We start from the raw sequence: 11,470 nt of genomic DNA, 5'->3' as shown, positions 1-11,470 counted from the left end.
GGGGCTGCTGGAGTGAGAGCTGAGTCTGCATCTTGGGGGCCTGGAGGCTCCCATCCGAAAGCAGCGTTTTAGGCCAATTTCTAATTTCTGTGGAGAAAGAATAACCACTGTCCCTTTCCAAGCGACCCCTACCCACAAGACCGGTCGGGGCCGCGGGTCCTTGACTCTTTCTCTCTCCTCTTGGTATCCGGGACTCTGAACCGGGAGACCCCGCGGAGAGGGCCCAAGGCTGCACTCGGCAGCGGGGAGCCAGCGGCGCGCGCGGGAAGGATGGGAGGCGATTCTCTGCCCCCTTACACACACCTTCGCCTGAAGAGCGAGTCGGGTGGGAGCCAGCGGGGGTTGGGCAGCAGGAGTTGCGGGTACGCCCCAGATCCCACCCGGGAGGCTGGATCGGTCCAGAGCTCCAGGTGAGCTGGTGCCCCGGGTAATCTACCCCCGCCGCGGCCTCTCGGCGCTCGAAGTGCGGCCGGGGGGGCGCTGCCCACCCCCAGAGGGCTCTTTGCGCCGCCGCTCCGAGCTGCGTGGTCCCGGGCCCCGGCGGCCGGCCGGTGGGAGGCGGGGAGCGTCTACCTACCTCTCCGGACCGCGCCGTCCTCCGCGCGTCTTCCAGGGCTGCAGGAACCCGGGACGTGGGCACGACCGAGCCTGGGGACGGAGGTGACGGCGCCGGGGCCTGGGGTGAGGCTGCTGCCGGTCGCCGCCCCCTCCCCCGCCCTGGGAGGCCTCCGGGAGCAGCGTCTAGGTCTGGGGCGGCGGCGCCGACGGCGCGGGGGCGCGAAGGGACCCGTGCGTCCTGGTTCCCCTGGCGCCAGCGAGCGCTGGGGGTGGGGGGCGAGGACGGGGCCGGGGCACAGAATCCGCGGGCACCTTCCTCCGCGTCCGCCCGGGCCCGGCTCCCGCCGGTCTCACCTGCCCCTCCCTGGGGCGCCGTCGGATCGCAGCGCGGCGGTTCCCAGAATGGGCCTTGCCTGCTTCTGGAAGGGCAGGGCCGCAGAGGAAAGGCGCCGAGATGGCCGGCAGAGAAAAGAGAGGGTGTGAGAGTGTGTGTGCGTGTGTGTGTGTGTGTGTGTGTGTGTGGAGAGAGAGAGGGAGGCAAAGGCGAGGTGGGGGTGGGAGGTGGGAGCGTATTACAGACTGTAGGGAAGAGAATTCGAGGAAAGCTTCCCAGAGAAGCGGGTAGATGCAGAAATAGACAAAAGAAGTGGGAGAAAGCAGAGTCGGGGGGACAGAAAGAAGCCCCGGGCTTCTGAAGTGAGCGACAAGTTGTCTTCGGGAGTTGGGAATGTGAGCGGGAGGGGCGAGGCCGGAGGAGTCTGAGAAGAGGAGGGGGCGCCCTGACCCCGGCAGGAGGCGACAGACACAGGCGGAGGACCCCTCCTCCGACCCCACCCCCCCCTCACCCAGTCCCTCGCCAGGTTGCAGCCCTTCTCTCGCTGGTGCGGCACCCGGGGCGACTTCCGCGCTCCCCTCCTGTGGCTTCGCCCGCCTGGGGCTCAGACCGCCTGGGGGTCGGCACCAGCCTGAGTGCCGCCCTTCTACCTGCCTTCTTTCTTCAGTTCCCTGGGCCTTAAATGGGATGAACAGCACAGGTGAGGCCGGAGGGAACGACCTTGGCCAAGGTCAAAGGAAGAGCTTGTAAGTTTCACTTTCCATCCCAGCCCTTAGGACTCCTTTGTGTTTAGCTCTTTCGGATTGCTGAAGCGCCTTCCTTATTTTTCTATCAGACCCCAATAGAGGTTTCAACTTAACCTATTACCTGTGAAAACTGCCACAATTTGAGTTCTAACCTTCCTGACTCCCAATTGGTTGGTCTCTAGGAACTGCCCGGTTTGCCAGGCCTCAGACTAAGCCTTCCTCCACAGCCAGCATGGGGCTGGTTAGTTAGTGTTAGTCGCTCAGTCATGTCTGACTCTGCGACCCGATGGACTGTAGCCTGCCAGCCTTCTCTTGTCTGTGAAATTCTCCAGGCAAAAATACTGAAATGGGTTGCCATTCCCTTCTCCAGGGGATCTTCCCAATGCAGGGATTGAACCCTGGCCTCCTACATTACAAGCAGATTCTTTACCCTCTGAACCACCAGGGAAGCATGGGGCTGGGGAACCAGTCAGAATCCAGCCTGTTCTGCAAATGGCTGGTGGTGGGGGGCAGGTATGATATGTCTCGGATCTGAGTTCTAGGCCTGGCCTTTGCCAATAACTGAAGCCCTGGCCACCTACCTGACTTTTTATTTAAGTTTGTTTCCCTTTCCCTGTAAAATGGGGGAGCAGGCAAGATGAATTGTTTTGCCTCTGCCTTTCCACTGGTTCACAGGTTCTGATTAGCTTATACTGAAAAGGCATCCAAATGATTATTTTATTCTGAAGCCACTTAAATATGAGTATAGAAATGTGACAACATTTAAGTTTGCTTAGTGAATGAGTCTATTTTTCTGTACTTTTATGGATAATGCAGCAAAACTGCTAATGTTAAGTGTGTGGCTCCATGTATTTTTACGTATGTATGCATGTACCTAAGTCAAGATATTTTCAACCTTCCCTTATAACCTTGTAGTCAATAACCCTCAGAAGGAACCATAATTCCGTCTTCTATCACCTTAGGTAAGTTTTGTCTGTCCTTGAACTTCATATGTATGAAGTCATGATAGGTAATCTTTCATGTTTGGCTTCATCTGCTCAATATTATGTGTGTGAGATTTATCCATGTCACTGTGTTACAGTAGCTCATTCTTTTTAATTACCTTATTCCAGTTAATGCCATATTCCACTGTTTGAATATATGGCAATATATTTATTTATTCTTTTCTTTGTGGACATTTGAGTTGTTTCCAGTACTATATAAAAAAGCTGCTATGAATATGAGCATTTGTGTCCATGTGTTTTTTGATGGACACCTACACTTAAAGAGACTCAGGAGTGGAAATGCTGGGTCATAGGGAAGGGGTATGTTTATCTTCGATAGAAACTGACAGTTTTCCAAAGTGGTTGACTAATTTATACACCCACCAGCAATGTATGAGAGATCCATATCCCTTCCAATACCTGGCATTATCTATATTGTTTGTTTTAGTTATTATGGGGATATATAATGATCTTGCGATGTATGTATGTGTGTGCATGCATTTTTAAAAAGTACTAAAATAAATAACTTTTATAAAATTTATAACATAAAATATCCACTGATCAACAGCTCCCCCTTCCACCATCTTACTTTCTGTTTCTATGAGTTTGACTTCTTTAGACAGCTCACGTACGTAGAGTCATACATACAGTGTTTGTCTTTTTATGACTGCCTCATTTAATATCTTCAGGGTTCTTCTGTGTTGGGACATGTGACAGGATTTCCTTAGTTTTTAAAGCTGAATAATATCCCATTGTATATATATACCATGTTTTCTTTATTCATTCATCTGTTGATGGACATCTGGGTTTCTTTTACCTTTTCACTATTGCAATTAATGCTGCCATGAACATGGGTGTGCAAATATCTCTTTGCTGCTGCTGCTGCTAAGTCGCTTCAGTCGTGTCCGACTCTGTGCGACCCCATAGACGAGAGCCCACCAGGTTCTGCCATCCCTGGGATTCTCCAGGCAAGAACACTGGAGTGGGTTGCCATTTCCTTCTCCAAAATATCTCTTTAAGATCCTACTTTTCAATTCTCTTGTGTATATCCTCAGAAATGGTATTGCTGGATAGCTCTATTTATAATTTTTTGAGGAACTTCTTTACTGTTCTCCATAGAGGCTGCACCATTTTTACATTCCCACCAACAGTGCATGGGACATTAATTTTTCCACATCCTCAACACTTGTTATTTCCTGCTTTGTTTTATTTTAAATAGCTTTCATTCTAATGGGTAAGAGGTGATTTTAATGTGCATTTCTTTGAAGATAGTGAGGTTGAGCACTTTTTCATATGTTTATTTGCAGTTTGGATATCTGTTTCTGTGCCTTGTCATTAAAGAATTCATTCATTTACACGGAGAGAATCAAGTCAAAGGGCCAACAGCTCTGAACTCCTCACCATGTAAGGAAAGCCATTCTGGACATACCAACCATCATGGAGCTCCAGCCAACACCATGGGAAGCACAGGGATTCCCTCAGCAACCCCACAGAACCATGAGAAAGAATCAGTTTAAGTCATTACATTTGCCATGGTTTGTTTTTCAGCAGCAGATAATTGAAATAAGGTTTGTTTATTTTTTAAAAAGATTAATTCAGAAAACATTAACTGCTAAGCACTGAGAAGTAGAGTGATGACTACGATTTAGGCAGATCCTGTAGTCAGGGAGCCACACATTCCAGAGGGGAAAATAGAGAGGAGGCCAGAAGCCATCATACAAAGTGTCAGAAAACAGGCCCCAGGACGCTGCAGAGGGCCCTTACCTGAGTGAGGGGCAGGAGAGGGCAGTCTCCTGTTCATTTAAAATATATTTACTCTTGGACTTCCCCAGTGGTCCAGCGGTTAAGAATCCCCTTACAGGGGACATGGGTTCAATCCTTGGTGTGGGAAGATTCCACATGCTGTGGGGCAACTAAGCTCGTGAGCCCATGAGCCACAACTGCTGAGCCTGTGAGTTGCAACTAGAGAAAGCCTGAGTGCAACAGCAAAGACCCAACACAGCCAAAAATAGAAATAAATAATAAAACTTAAAAATATATATCTACTCTTAACAGATACATACTACTATATATAAAATAAACAAAATAAAAATATATAAACATATAGATAAGGAAGGACCTATATAGCACAGGGAACTATATTCAATATCTTGCAATAACATATAATGGAGAAGAATATGAAAAAGTATATATATGTATGAATCACTGTGCTGTAACCTGAAACTAACACAACATTGTAAATCGACTATACCTCAATTAGAAAAATATATTTACTCTTCAACCCAGATTTATGAGTCAAACACTGTACTTTTTTAAAGTTTATGTGTGTGTTTTAAGATATCCTTCACTTGTTTTTCCCCAAATTATATAAATTGGGAGTTTATAATAATACAAACTAATGTTGTATTTTTCCATACTTTTCTCTGTTGCTTTTACAAACATAAATACACACAGAGAACTTTTCTTTATTTATTTGTCTGTTTTTAATGAGATAGGAAAACACATACACACACACATATATATATATAACTTTTCAGCCATCTTGCTTTTAGGAGATGGTCAAAGAGTATATGTATTTCAGTAGCTGTTACCAGTCAACTTTCTTTAAAAGCTACATTAACTCTCATTTCCACCAAGAGTGTTTTTACCCTTTTTCATATGTGCCAATGTGATAGAGAAAAGTTATCTCCTTTATTTCATTTGCTTTAACTGAATATTGGAGAGGCTGTCCATCTTTTCTCATATCTATTTGACCATTTGGATGTGCTCTTTGTCTATTTTCTTTTTTAAAACTTTAAAAAAATTGTCAGTTATCAGCATTGCAACTATTTCCCCAATGTATCGTCAATTTCATTTATGGTATTTTTTTCATATGTTTTAAAAATTAAGGTCAAAGATGCATATCTCTTAAAAATAGAAATTGAAGTATCTGGCTTTATTTAGAGAGTTCTCTGTACTCTACCAGGTGTTCATGTAGACACCTGTATTAGTTTTCTATTACTACAATCAAAAACTTCTCACTAAGTTGTCATCTTACAATTTGTAGTAGGTCAGAAGTCACACCTACAGAGGTTTCACAGAGCTGAAATCAAGGCATTGTGAGTGCTACATTCCTTTCTGGAGGCTCTAGGGAGAATCTGTTTCCTTGCTCATTTGAGTTGTTGGCAGAATTTACTTTCTTGCACTACAGGACCTCCATTTCCTTGTTGGTTGTCCCTGGAGGGATGTTCTCAGCTTCTAGAGGTCAACCACATTCCTTGCCTGTCTCCTTTCTTCATCTTCAAAGCCATCACTGGCCTGTCAGGTCCTTCTAATGTTCACATTTTCCCCCCCTTCTTCTCTGGTCTTCATCTCTCTAATTCAACCAAGAAAGATTCTTCAGTTTTCAAGATCTGTGTGATTGGTCCTACCTGGATAATATGGAATAATTTCCCTCAAGGACATCAAGGTCCTTAAATCATATCTCTGAAGTCCTTTGCTGTGTGAGATAACATATTTATAGGTTCCAGGAATTAGGGTGTAAACATCTTTGAGGGGTCATTATTCTTTCTACCACAATATCTAAATGTTATTTTTCTTAATTTTTTAAATATACCTGAGATTTATTTGTACATATGGTGTGAGAGTACAAGCTTGTTAATAGGTTTGATCATCTTTTCATGAAATTATTGGCTCTTCTGTAAATTGCCTATTTAAAACCTAAGCTCATCTTAAGCGTTAACCTAATGTCATTTCATTGTCATTTAGTGAAAGCTCTTCATTTCGGGTAAATATTAATCTTCAGCCTTTTATCTGTCTATCGTGATAAAAATAGCCTTTTGTGAACAAAAATGGGCACAGTTTCTAACCTCATGAAACTTACATTCGGGGGAACATAGATGTTAAATTTAGAAGTGAACATTTAATTACAGAGTCACATGAAGTGCTTGAGAAAAGAACAAGCCAGGCTCTATGGTAGAGAATTTGGAAGAAATTCATGGAAGTTGTCTGTAAGGTTCACAGAAATTGTCTTATAACGCCATGATATTGCAACTAAGACCCGAAAGACAGGTAAAGGGTTATCAGGTAGAAGCACAGAAGACAAGGGTGTTCCTGGCAACTCTCTTCTCATCTCCACCATCCTGTGTGCGGCTGAATTTGCTCCTCGTCATGGCTTTTCACAAGACTTTCAGGGTCAAGTGATTCCTGGTCGTGAAACAAAAGAATCATCAATCCATTCTTCAATGGATTCGAATGAAAAGGGTAATAAAATCAGGTCCAACTCCAAGAAAAGACACAGGAGAAGAACAAGGCTGGCTCTATGAGGAACCTCGCCTATGAAGTGGCACTCGGTGTCAAGGTTACTTGCCTTTTACCATATCACTCTGAGAACATCACTACTGTCTGAGCAGTTGGCTATGTTTCCCTGGATGATGATTTTTCTCTTTCTGTTGGTGTTTCTTCTTTGCTAGTGTGTTGGTTTAGTAATAAATCTAGGAATTGGTGGAAAAAAAAAGTGTTCCTAGCAGAGACAGTAGTGCAAAGATCCTGAGGTAGTGTATAGGGCTAATTAAAGACAAATTTTCTATAAATCTGAAGCTATTTTTATAACAGGCTATTTGTATAGATTAAAGAGATTCAGGTTCATAGAAAGTGGGACTTTTTTTCCTTCAGTATTTTTTGTTAGCTTTATGGAAGTATACTTTATATATAATAAAATTTACCAGTTTAAAGTTTGTAATCCAATGATTTTTAATAAATGTTTATAGTCCTGTAACTATTTCTATCCCCACAAAAATTTCCTGATGTCCTTTTGTAGTCAGTCTGCTTCCCACCCATCCCAAAGCCACTGCTGAACTATAATCTTGTCCCTGTTAACTTGATCTTTGTAGACTTTCATCTAAGTGTAATTATTCAGAAAGTAGTATTTTTCTCCAGCTTCTGTCATTTAGCATGCTAACTTTGAGATTTTTTTTTCATATTGTATGTTTCAGTAATTGGTTTCCTTTTAAGGCTGAGTGTATTTATCCCTTTTTATAGGCATACAACATTTATTTATCAGTTTACTGAATGTTGGACATTGGGATTGTTTCCAGTATGGCACTGTTATAAACGAAGTTGCCGTAAACATTAACTACAAATCTTCACGTGGATAGATGTCTTCTCTTAGTGAAATCCCTAGGAGTGGGATTGCTGGGTTATATAGTTGGTATATATTTCACTTGTATTCTGTGACCTTGTTAATATCTCTTATTTGCTATAGTGGGAGTCTTTAAAGCAGATTTCTTAGGATTTTCAACATAGATGATCTGTAAATAAAGATAGTTTTATTTGTTTCCAATCTATATGCTTCTTATTTCTCTTGCCTATTTCACTGCGTAGGACAAGCAATTCAGTGTTAGTCGTGAGAGCAGATAACCTTGTCTTGCCCTGATCTCATGGAGAAGCATTCATTCTTTCAGTATTAGATATGCTAACAGGTATAAGTTTTATTAGTTGCTCCTTATCAAATTGAGGAATTTCCCTTTTGTTCCTAGTTTGCTGAGAGTTTTTGTCAAGAATGGATGGTAAATTTCATTAAGTAGTTTTTATGTCTCTATCTTTTTTAGTTTTTTGATATTGTGAATTGAATTACATTGGTGTGTGTGTGTGTGTGCGCCACACTATGCGGCTTGTGGGACTTAAGTTCCCAGACCAGGAATTGAACCTGGGCCCTCAGCAGTGAGAGTTTGGAGTCCTAACCACTGGACCACCAAGGAATTCCCTATATTTATTTTTCAAATGTTAAACTAACTTTGCATTTTCAGGATGAACCCCCCCTTGATTTTGGTATATCAGCCTTTTTATTTACTATTGCATTCAATTTGCTTAAATGTTAAGCCTTTTTATATCTAAGTTCATGAAGATTATTGATTTGAGGTTTTGTTTGTCTGTTTGATTTGGTTTTTAATTTTTTTTTTTTTTGTCATTTGGATATCAGGGTAATGCTGGCCTCATAAAATAAGTTGGAAGAATTGCCTCCTCTTGTATTTCCTAGAAATGTTTGTGTAGAATTGTGTAAATACTCTTTCCAAAATGTTTGGTAGAATTCACCACTGAGGCCATCTAGACCTGTAGTTTTCTTTGTGGGAATTTTTTTTTTTTTAAGTTCCATTACAAGTTATAAGTTCCATTTCTTTATGAACATAAGACTATTCAGGTTATATATTCCTTCTTGAGCAAGCTTTGAAAGTTTGTGTCTTTTAGGGAATTTTAAAGGAATTCTATGTTGTTGAGTTGGTTCTAATATTCTCAGAGGGTGAGATGGTTGGATGGCTTCACTCAATGGGCATGAGTTTGAGCAAACTCCAGGAGACAATGAAGAACAGGGAAGCCTGGCATGCTGCAGTTCATGGAGTTGCAAAGAGTCAGACATGACATAGCAACTGAACAACAATATTCCCTAATGTTCTTTGAATGTCTCTAGGATCTGTAGATGTTTCCTCATTCATTTCCAATCATGGTAATTTACGTCATCTCAGGTTTTTTTTTTCTCTTTTCCTAACCAGTCTGTCTACTGCCTAGAGGTTGATCAGTTACATTAATCTATTTTAAAAGTGTTTGGTTTCATTGATTTTTCTCTATTGTTTATGTATGTGTGTGTGTTCGGTCGTGTCTGACTGTGACCCCATGGACTGTAGCCTGCCAGGCTCCTCTGTCCATGGAATTTTTCAGGCAAGAATACTGGAGCAGGTTGCCGTTTCCTACTCCAGGGAATCTTCCCAACCCAGAGATGGAATCAGAATCTCTTGCATCTCCTGCACTGACAAGTGGATTCTTTACCACTAGCAACACCTGGGAAGCCCTTCTGTAGTTTATACATTTTCTTTCATTGATTTCCACTCTTTATTATTTCCTTCTGCTTACTACAGGTTTAATTTGTTCTTCTATTTTTTTCTACTTTCTGAGGTACAAGTTTAGAGTATTGCTGTCAGACCTTTCTTCTTCCTTTTAAAAAATAATTTATAATTTATTTATATTTATTTTTGGCTGTGCTGGGTCTTCGTTACTGCGTGTGGGCTTTTCTCCAGTTGCAGCAAGCAGGGGTTACTGTTTCTTGATGGTTTCATTGTGATGGTTTCTCTTGTTGTGGAGCATAGACTCTAGTGCGTGAGCTTCAGTAATTGAAGCACTTGGTCTCAAGAGTTGTGGCACACAGGCTTAGTTACTCCCCAGAATGTAGGATCTTCCTAGACCAGGGATTGAACCTGTGTCCTCTGCGTTGGCATGCAGATTCTTAACCACAGGACCACCAGGGAAGTCCAGGACCTTTCATCTTTTCTAAGGTAAGAATTTAATGCTATTATTTTCCTTTAAGCACTGCCTTAGCTACATTTACTGCATTATGATAAATTACACTATTAAATTTCGTTCAGGTCAAGATATTTTCTAATTTCCTGTGTGATTTCTCATAAGATCTGTGAGTTATGCTTAATTTCCAGAAATTTTGATGAGTTGTCATCTCTGTTGTTACTGATTTTTGGTTTAATTCTGTTTTGGTCAGAGGACATACTTCGGAAGTTTGAATCCTTTTAAACATATTAAGAATTACTTTTTTGGTCAGATTATGAGCCTATAATCATATGACAAGAGGACCAAGCCATTATCATACCTGGACCCTCTTAAAATTCACCCCCAATGTTTGACTCATAACTAAACTGTGTCATTTCATTTAATTAAATTTGAACTTGTTTAAGTCAGTCCTTATGGTGCTCTATGAGGCTTACAGTCAGAAGCCAGTAATGGAGGTGAAAGTTCTATTGAATGCCTTGTCCAAGAGTTCAGTCCTGTGTATTTTTAGAAGTGAAATGAATGTCTTGGTCATTCTCACTGTCAGGAGCTCTGAAGGGGATAAAGAGTATCTTGGTGAGGCCTTGTATTGTGGCTGTAGTATGTACAGTGACATGTCTGACTTTGATTTGTTTTGAGGCATCTGTGAAGCCAGAACATTCCCAGAGTTCTTTATCCCAAAAGAGGTGATCTTGAGTAAAGAGTTGTTGTTGCCACCATTGGTTGGACCAAATGGCTAGACCACTGACTATGGCCTAAATGTCTGGAAAAATGTGCAGAAAGGACCAATTGGTGGCTGAGACATCCTTTATTGCTAAGAGAACTGCCAACATTTGGCAAATTGGGTGGACCCTCAGGTTCTATCCTTTATCAGAGATGTCTGGTAAGGAATGGAGGCAAAGAGAGAAAGCAGACTTCATCAGGGGTGATGGTGGCACTGTCATCCTTCAAGCATATGAACTGTTCACTCAACAGATCCTCAGGGGCTGCCCAAGTGACCAAGGATGTGGGGGAGGGATGACCTCCAACACTGTGGTGGCCACCCTCCTTCAGGAGGGATTTGCTACAGGACCAGGTTTGGCTCTGTCCTCTAGATACCATTTTCATTTTATCTAGGCGACATCAACAACCATGCCAAGTTTGTGGGTGATTTGTTATGTACCAGTAGATAGCTAGGCTAGACTTGAAGCAGTTGATCAAATGTACAGCTCAATATATGATCAATGATTGTAACAGTGTAACTCTAGAAGGCAATGGCACCCCACTCCAGTACGCTTGCCTGGAAAATCCCATGGACGGAGAAGCCTGGTAGGCCACGGTCCATGGGGTCATGAAGAGTCGGACACAAATGAGCATCTTCATTTTCACTTTCATGCATTGGAGAAGGAAATGGCAACCCACTCCAGTGTTCTCGCCTGGAGAATCCCAGGGACGGGGGAGCCTGGTGGGCTGCCATCTATGGGATCACATAGAGTCGGACATGACTGAAGCGACTTAGCAGCAACTTAGCAGCAATAGATAGCTAGAAGAAATAAGGGCCA

At 42.5% G+C, this 11,470-nt stretch overlaps 1 non-coding gene and 1 pseudogene across 1 annotated transcript; one reads left to right on the top strand and one right to left on the bottom strand.

Moving 5' to 3' along the window:
* The first annotated feature begins 6,770 nt into the window (after window positions 1–6,770).
* Window positions 6,771–6,925, top strand: LOC138082854 (large ribosomal subunit protein eL39-like; annotated as a pseudogene).
* Window positions 6,926–8,286: 1,361 nt separating this feature from the next.
* On the bottom strand, window positions 8,287–8,359 carry TRNAE-CUC (transfer RNA glutamic acid (anticodon CUC)). The gene has a single exon. It is a non-coding gene; the product is annotated as a tRNA-Glu (tRNA).
* Between the last annotated feature and the right edge of the window lie 3,111 nt (window positions 8,360–11,470).

This window comes from Capricornis sumatraensis, chromosome 8 (genome assembly GCF_032405125.1).
Source record: "Capricornis sumatraensis isolate serow.1 chromosome 8, serow.2, whole genome shotgun sequence".
Classification (NCBI taxonomy): domain Eukaryota; kingdom Metazoa; phylum Chordata; class Mammalia; order Artiodactyla; family Bovidae; genus Capricornis; species Capricornis sumatraensis.
Note: the sequence above shows the minus strand (reverse complement) of the source record. Positions and strands in the feature narration are given on the sequence as shown.